Source organism: Salvelinus sp. IW2-2015, unplaced genomic scaffold (genome assembly GCF_002910315.2).
Source record: "Salvelinus sp. IW2-2015 unplaced genomic scaffold, ASM291031v2 Un_scaffold1081, whole genome shotgun sequence".
In the NCBI taxonomy this organism is placed as follows: domain Eukaryota; kingdom Metazoa; phylum Chordata; class Actinopteri; order Salmoniformes; family Salmonidae; genus Salvelinus; species Salvelinus sp. IW2-2015.
Window position 1 is genome coordinate 135,671 of NW_019942720.1, and position 9,643 is coordinate 145,313.

At 43.9% G+C, this 9,643-nt stretch overlaps 1 pseudogene; it reads left to right on the forward strand.

Moving 5' to 3' along the window:
- LOC112069690 (roundabout homolog 2-like) overlaps positions 1–9,643 on the forward strand; it is a 141,846-nt pseudogene that overhangs the window by 105,493 nt on the left and 26,710 nt on the right.

Here is a 9,643-nt window from a genome sequence, read left to right on the forward strand (position 1 = left end):
GGCCAAATCGGTAGTCAGAATGAGAAACAGGGGGGGGAGGGGAGTGCTAGTGGGTTAAAGGGCAAAAATAATCAGGATTGGGCTGAAGCACATGCAGAACATGCAGTTAGAGCATCAGGCAAGCAGTGGACATTATCTCAATCACCACTACCTCATCTATCTATCTGGACATATCCAATCACCCACACCTCTTCTATCTATCTGAACATCTCAATCACCCACACCTCTATCTATCTATCTGGACACATCTCAATCACCCACACCTCTTCTATCTATCTGACACATCTCAATCACCCACACCTGCTTCGATCTATCTGGACATCTCAATCACCCACTCTCTTCTATCTATCCTGGACATATCTCAATCACCCACACCTCATCTATATCTATCTGGACAGACATCTCAATCACCCACACCTCTATCTATCTATCTGGACACATCTCAAATCACCCACACCTCTTCATCTATCTGGACACATCTCAAGTTCACCCACACCTATCTATCTATCATGGACACATCTCAATCACCCACACTCTTGCTATTTTCTATCTGGACACATTTCAAGTCAGGCGCCACAGCCTCATCTATCTATGCTGACACATCTCATTCACCCACACGCTCATCATCTATCGGACACATCTCAATCACCCACACCTCATCCTTCTAGTGCGTTGTGACCACATCTCAATCACCGCACACATATATCATCTATCGGACAATCTCACACACTTTTCTTTTGACACCATCACCCTACTTCTATCTATCTGGACATCATCTCAATCACCCACACCTCTCATCTATCTGGAACATCTCAATCACCACAGACTCTTCTTATCGTATCTGGGAACTATCTCCAATCACCCACACCCTCTCTGACTCTAACGGACAATATCTCAATCACGGGCATAGCGGCGTGCTTCTATCTATCTGGACATCATCTACAATACCCAACCTCTTCTATCTATCTGGACACCATCTGCAGATCGACCACACTATCATCTTCTACAACTTCTGATCACCATCTTCATATCTGAACATATCACCCACACCCTTGTCTATTCTACTTGGAAATTATCTCAATCACCCCACACCTCCTTCTAAACTACACTTGGACATAATTCAATCACCCACACCTCAACTAGTCTGGACACATCTCAATCACCCACACCTCTTCTATTCTAGCTGGGACACATCTCCAATCACACACACCTCTTTCTATCTATCTGAACACATCTCAACTCACCCACAACCTCTGTCATCTATCTGGACATATCTCAATCAGCCCACAACCTCTTCTAACTATCTGACACATCTCAAAATCACCCACACAGCCTCTGTCTTCTATCTCGGAACAGCACACAAATAATCTTCTTGGAAATCACTCAAACAAACCTCTTCTATCTTCTGACACATACCAACAACCCACACCTCTTTATCTGACTGGAACATCTTCAATCACCCAGCACTTTCTGTCTATCTATTGGAATTCCATCTCCATTCAACCCCACCTCTTCTCTATCTATCTGGAACATATTCAACCACCACGACCTTTACTATCTATCACTCTCAATCACCTCTCATCTTCTGGACACATCTCAATCACCCACACTTCAGCTATCTAATATTCTCATCCCGCACTCTATCTTTCTGGACGATATCTCATCACCCCACACCTCTTTCTAATCTACTTGGACAATCTCAGTCACCCAACACTCTCTTCATCTATCGGACACTATCTCCAATCACCACACACCTCTTCTATCTATCTGGAACATCATCTCAATCACCCACACCTCTCTATCTAGTTCGGACAATCTCAATCACCCACGCCTTTCTATCTATCTGAGACATATCTCCAAATCACCCACACCTGCTTCTATCTATCTCAGATAGATAGAAGAGGTGTGGGTGATTGAGATGTGTCCAGATAGATAGATGAGGTGTGGGTGATTGAGATATGTCCACTGCTTGCCTGATGCTCTAACTGCATGTTCTGCATGTGCTTCAGCCAATCACCTGATGCCACTGTATATTTTTGCCCTTTAACCCCACTAGCACTCCTTTTCATTCCTGACTACCGATTGGCCGAGGGATTGTCTAATAGAATGCCACACAACCAATCACAAGATTTCAGCACCACCAGCTCAGATCGAAGCGGCAGCCTATCAGGTTGGTTTCTGATGTGGCAGGCAGGGATCTGACTGTTCTTCCTTCTCCCCTWAACATTCTGGGATACCTCATGGACTGCCATTTAATYGACTGTATCATTGATTGACTTGTTAATTGCTTTATTGATCTCTTTTGCATGTGCAAAACCCAACGACTAAGGGAGGTCTTTATTATCCCACTCCTCCCCCTCACCACTGTTACTTTGCTCCTGCTGCTAATACTCACAACTCATTTCAAGTAAACGATCGTTGACATGTGCGATCTAGAGGTTTTAGTGTTATGTGCAGCAATGATGCCATATATACATGCAATGGGGATTTTGGCTATTAGAATAGGGCTCCAGGCGTCCTAGCTGGGCTTACTCCATCACRGCTGGGCCTTGTAACAGGCTCGGTCTCTCACCAGGAGCTAGAGAGCAGATGAGAATTGGGGCAAGGGGACTCCTTCAGACAGTTGGAGTGGTGCATTGTGAGACTACACACACACACACACACACACACACACACACACACACACACACACACACCATCTGAGACGCTTGGCTGACTAAAGTGCCGAGATTGCCTCCCATTTTCCCCTCTTCTTCTATTGGTTACTGACGACAGTAAAACCCATGTAGTGATAATTTTATAGGCCACTCTCTACCTCCCCTCCTATCCTCTCCCCTTACCTCCTCTCTGGTCTCTTATCCAATGCACTGGGCTGGCAGACATTAGGCGGAAAAGGAAGCAGTGCTGGGAGTGGTTCAACATCTTCAAGCCAGTGTCAACAGTCGAGTCACCTGCTGGAGTAGAAGAGGAGAGATGGCACAGAAGAGGAATGGCACCAGTTTCATATATATATATTATATATAATATATATATAGTATATTATACAGAAGAGAGAAAGAGGACAAGACAGAGACAGAGGACAGAGACAGAAGACAAGACAGAGACAGAGACAGACAGAGACCAGAGCACAGAGACAGATTATTTGCAATAAACACAGGAAGAGACCAGGGCGGAACAAGAAGCTGTGATAAACACAAGAGGCCAGGGGACAAAAGAAGCTGTTGATCCAACACAGAGGCCAGGGGCAGAAGCTGTTGATTAACACAGAGAGCCAAGGGACAGAAGCATGCTTGGATTTATCTTAAGCTAATGTGTAGTTTCATTGGCGTAGCTTCAGGGATATTATCTTCATTAGAAATGTCTGAGATTTAAAGCATATATGTCCTACTAATTGGATTCACCTGTATAGGAATTCAATTGGGACTGTGCCCTTGCACTTCCCCCTCCGTGGTTGGCCTTAAGAAATTATATAACTACAGAGATGTATTGTGTACTGTGAGGCATGCTGTACACAAGTGCCCTGGTTTAAGTGAAACAGCATCTTATTAAATATGCATTCATCTCGTTTAGTTGACTTATCTCTATCCGTCTGTGGCTTATCTCTCTAAATGCCAAAATGTTTCTCTACGAGTACTAAACCCTACAGAAATACACAACAGAGTTCTGACAGAATAACCTTATAGTTATACATGTTACGTTTTAGTCGTTTAGCGACGCTTTTATCCAGAGTGACTTACAGTAGTGAGTACATTTTCATACTGGTCCACCATGGGAATCAAACCCACAACCCTGGTGTTGCAAGCCCCATGATCTACCAACTGAGCTACAACAGACTATAGAACTACAATGGCAAGAGTTTGGGTGACAATGAAGGAAACTTTACTACACTTGATGTTTTGAAGTCAACTAATGAATCACAAGACGTTTGAAAAGGAAAGAAGTTAAAAGAGGTAGGTAGCACAGTGCTTCGCTTCAACAAGCTCGGGAGGAAATAATGAACGTTAGGTCTGAGATAGGAACCAGATGAAGAGGAACAGAAATGGAGCAGCTTTCATGGTTGCGTGGGTCTCCACTGGGGATGTGGGGGTGTTGATCATTAAAATCTACAGTACTGGAGGAGGAGCGGAGAGAGGAGGAGAGGAGAAGAKATAGCTGGCTAGTGAGCTCCATGATCCCTGTATTTTCTCATTCTGGAACCCAGGAGAAGGGTTATGTTCTCACTGTTCTTGGAGTGGTGTCATCCATACCTACTCCCCCCCTCTCCTCCAATTATATACTACCCCACTCCTAATGAGCTACATGGCTCAGGGCTGTAGGGGCRTCAGTGCTGATGATCTAGTCTGCTGCATCACCCACCCACATACCAAATATATTGGGATGATTTCAYAAATAGGCACACTTGCTAGTTATCTGTCCAGCATGGTAACCCCTATGTGTCTTACGTCAGATAGCGCGACTTTCCTCTCTACAATTATTATAAGCCCATAATACAGTGTTACTCAGGTATTCTAAGAAACGCCCATCCACCTCCTTCCCTGAAAACCCAGTCTGATCTATTCTCTCAGTGCTATGTTTAAATCTGGATGTGGAGTCCTTCCTTCTGGACTCCATTCYGAGGCTCTGCCTGTGTCTCTCACTCAGCGCTGAGGCACCCAATAAAAACAGAGGCAGCTCAAGTCTGCTCGGCTCTGCTTGGCCCCAAAGTTATATGCTGGGAGGAAGCGCCCAAACCAGGCGGTATAAATACCCAGCTCCACATCTAAATATGGTGGTAGTTCCTTTTGAAGACAGGCCCAGTGTTTGTCAGCGATAGATGGGTCTGATGTCTACTTCCTGTGTAGCTCCTAGCCAATGCTTTCTTTGTATTTTWCATATGTTGGTGCTTCTGATTGTAACATCAGTGTCAGCCGTTATTCCCTCCATGGCAGAGGCTCATTTACAGTATTGATGCCTGCTCCGGTGAGGAGGGACTCGGGGTGATTGAGCAATCATGCCAGCTTGCCATTTATTGGGAAAAGTCGAGCGTCGCCCAGAGGAACGATTAGGAAACCCAATTACTTTCATAGTGTACTTCCTGCCCTGGGCTTACTGTTGTTAGTTTATTACTCCCAGTCTTTATCAGACTATCCTCCTCCCAGTCCTAATATCTCTCATGTTCTGCTGCAACATTGTTGCAATCCAATCATCTTTGACGGGAACATTTCTGCCCGGGAACAGCTAAAATCTTATAGGGAAAATGGTGAAATAACTAAATTCTCCATCTACTGCTAAAGCAATATGCTGTATTTTCTCTGTCTCTGACCTCATCCGTACTGGATCATAGAGATGCATTTCCCAAAATATCCCTGAGTGTTGATGGACAGTCTTTTTTGATGACATTGAGCTAATTTGTAGCCATGTCCTTGTCTGGACAGTCTATTAGATTACATGGTGTTGCATGGCACAAGATGTAGGGTTCCCTGAAATKTTGCTTTTTTGTGGCTCTGAGCAACGTGATTATAGGCCTTTGGCAGTGAGGGTTAACCAACAGATGACAGATACAAGTGTACACAAGAGGCCTCCAAGGATGGTTTTCACTAGCCTGTATGTGTGGCTGGCGATGTCAACTGGGGAGTATTTTCTGGATTGAGATGTGAGGTGTCCGTTGGCAAACTGATAGTGGAGTCTGCCACAAATGTGGATTCCTAGAAAGGACTCCAAACTCAGTTTATCTCCCAGTTCTCTCAGTCCTCAGACACACATGCAATGCTCATATCACAAATACACAAACTCACACATGCAATGGTCATAGATATATAAGATATCTTCAGTTTCAAGGACAGTTTAGAAAATAACAGAAACAAAAAGACTCATGCTCATAGTCGTCTATATAGGACTCATGCTCATATGTCCTCTATATAGGGACTTACTGCTCATATGTCCTCTATATAGGGACTTATGCTCATATGTCCTCTATATTGGGACTCATGCTCATATGTCCTCTATATAGGGAAACAACACAGAGCCTGCAGCCTTTTCCTGTCTAGAACAAGTGATCTGAGGCCTGCGGACCACACTGAGGACAACTGAGAAAGATAACAGTGGGCTTTAGATGTCAAAGATCACCTGAGATAAAGAGAGCCCCCCCACCCCACCCTCACTGTCACCAAATAATTTAAACCCCAATCTAGACGTAGGCCTGGCTGGCAGATTTATAAAGATGGATGGGGCAGAGCAGAGGAGAATCCAGTCTCAGAGGGTGTGAGGGGAAATGGATGGGGAAGGGGAGCTCTCTCTTTCTCTCTCTCTCTTGCGTAATCAAATCAATGACAGTGTAATAGACTCTCAGTGAATTCTATTATGGCCACACAGACGCCAGACCATTCATTATGATGATGTTCTGAAGTGAGAGATTTCATTGTGGACCCACACCTCTAGTGAGATATTTCATTGTGGACCCACACCTCTAGTGAAACGGGACACTAAGGGATGGCTGGAGGACCGGGGTCTACCCTCTGCTTCTTTACTGCTGCTCTCTCCTGTTTCTATGGAGATTTGAGGCCTTTCAGCAAATCAATCAATGGAAGCACACTTTTCATTACTTGTCCTTGAGGTTCTTCTATGTGAGGCTGCTGACAGGCATGGCTCATTGAATCCGTTTGTTTGAGAATGTGGGTGACTTTTAGAAGGAGATGACTGTTTGAAATGACCTGTTTCGAAATGAAGGAATGTTCAGCTTTATATGTTCAATCGATTTCTGTTGGCAATATCTGTTTGTTAGACTGACAGTGAATACTTCACATAGCCACCCATGTTATATGGTTTTATAGATTTTTCTAGTAATTGAATTCTTCATGTTGTCTGAGTCAATCGTTCTAACTCGCTCCATCTCTGCTGTTCATAGGTGGTAAGGGGGTAAGAAAAGAAGGCCAAGGTTGGCCCAACCCCACCAAGGCTAACGGCTCCAGCTGGGCCAACGTGCCCCTGCCCCCTCCACCTGTACACCCTCTCCCTGGCACCGAGATGGACCACTACCCAACGAGCACTATGAAGAGGAGGGTACGAGCCACACCACCATAACATACACTCCATACATCCATGGAGATGCAAAACAGTCCCCACTCTGCCATACAGTCCAACTAGATTCACCACACTGATTAGAACAATTATATGTATCTATCATTGTCTGATCCTCATTCAGGCTTTGCCGAAGTGAGACAGTTACTCCTAATAGGGGATTAGGGGACAACATTAGCTTTTACATGTATATACAGTACACTGTTGAGTTCAAGTAGAATCCCACCAACTCTGTGTGTTTATTATAGGACATTGTCGTGCTCCTGGCTAGCTGTTCCTCTCTGGCTAATTACACCAGAGAAGTAGAGGGATCTGTTTGTACTGTCCTCCCAGGCAGGCAGAATGACAGAGGGTTTCACATCAATCTACTGCTCATCCCATATTTTTATCTGAGGGAGAAACTTCATGAGTGCATTGTTTAACCATTGCAGTCTCCTGCGGCAAGCGGGATTGACAAATCAATCTATTCTGCTGATTCTCTTTTTGAGGGAAAGAATGTCAGGACTACATTGTTTCAAGCTGGAGAGAGGGAAGACCCAAAACAGAGATAAAAATAGAGAGATTCCACAGTGAGCCTCTCTCACTAACTGAGTATGAGGGAAACATTTTTACTCAAACTATTTTCTCTTTTCCACGTTGCCTAGCCTCTCTCTGCTCTTTTCCCACCAAATTACCCTCAAGCAACTGTTATGTTAGTAGACTGTCAGGCGTCCGGTTCCTTCATGTAAAGTCTGCCTTTAGTCAGGGGAGGTGTAAGCTAAAAATGTTAGTTGTTATCCCAAAATAGATTCACTCACACATACTATCTCATTTAACTGTGTGTCTGCCTAGTTGAGGGGTGCTCCTCTAACCTTCATCTTCAGTCTGGGACACTCATCTGGTTTAATAGGCTATCTGGCAAATGAGGAGTCCTCTGCACTGTAAATCTGAGCCTCCTAATGACCACAGATTTAAACGTTATGTCCTATGGAGTGTGCACTGACAAATTCCTTTAATTAACATTTTTTTACGACTAGTGTTATTTCAGCATGTATAAGCGCCGTATGGAAATTAAAACCTCACTCCCTCCACTGTCCCATTACTCGTATGTACAAAGTCTTGACAAGGTCCACTAGTCTGAAGTCTTTAGAATGTTTGACAAGGTCACACTAGTCTGAGTCCTTCAGAACGTTGACAAGGTCACACTAGTTGAAGTCCTTTAGAAATTTGACAAGGTCACACTAGTCTGAAGTCCTTTAGAAAGTTTGACAAGGTCACACTAGTCTGAATCCTTTAGAATGTTTGACAAGGTCACACTAGTCTGAATCCTTTAGAACTTTGACAAGGTCACACTAGTCTGAAGTCCTTTAGAACTTTGACAAGGTCACACTAGTCTGAAGTCCTTTAGAACTTTTGACAAGGTCACACTAGTCTGAAGTCCTTTAGAATGTTTGACAAGGTCACACTAGTCTGAAGTCTTTAGAACGTTTGACAAGGTCACACTAGTCTGAAGTCCTTTAGAACGTTTGACAAGGTCACACTAGTCTGAAGTCCTTTAGAACGTTTGACAAGGTCACACTAGTCTGAAGTCCTTTAGATGTTTGACAAGGTCACACTAGTCTGAAGTCCTTTAGAACGTTTGACAAGGTCACACTAGTCTGAAGTCCTTTAGAAGTTTACAAGGTCACACTAGTCTAAGTCCTTTAGAACGTTTGACAAGGTCACACTAGTCTGAAGTCCTTAGAATGTTTGACAAGGTCCACTAGTCTGAAGTCCTTTAGAACGTTTGACAAGGTCACACTAGTCTGAAGTCCTTTAGAAATTTTGACAAGGTCACACTAGTCTGAAGTCTTTTAGAAATTGACAAGGTCACACTAGTCTGAAGTCCTTTAGAACGTTTGACAAGGTCACACTAGTCTGAAATCCTTTAGAACGTTTGACAAGGTCACACTAGTCTGAAGTCCTTTAGAACTTTGACAAGGTCACACTAGTCTGAAGTCCTTTAGAACGTTTGACAAGGTCACACTAGTCTGAAGTCCTTTAGAACTTTGACAAGTCACACTAGTCTGAAGTCCTTTAGAACTTTGACAAGGTCACACTAGTCTGAAGTCCTTTAGAACGTTTGACAAGGTCACACTAGTCTGAAGTCCTTTAGAACTTTGACAAGGTCACACTAGTCTGAAGTCCTTTAGAACGTTTGACAAGGTCACACTAGTCTGAATCCTTTAGAACGTTTGACAAGGTCACACTAGTCTGAAGTCCTTTAGAGTTTGACAAGGTACACTAGTCTGAAGTCCTTTAGAATGTTTGACAAGGTCACACTAGTCTGAAGTCCTTTAGAAGTTTGACAAGGTCACACTAGTCTGAAGTCCTTTAGAATGGTTTGACAAGGTCACACTAGTCTGAAGTCCTTTAGAACGTTTGACAAGGTCACACTAGTCTGGCACGTCACCAAAAAGAAAACAGTCTAGTCTCTTCAGACTAGTGTTTCTCTTACCCCCTCCTCCTCCTCCTCCTCCTCTCTCTCTCTCTCTCTCTCTCTCTCTCTCTCTCTCTCTCTCTCTCTCTCTCTCCTCTCTCTCTCTCCTCTTCTCTCCTCTCTCTCTGT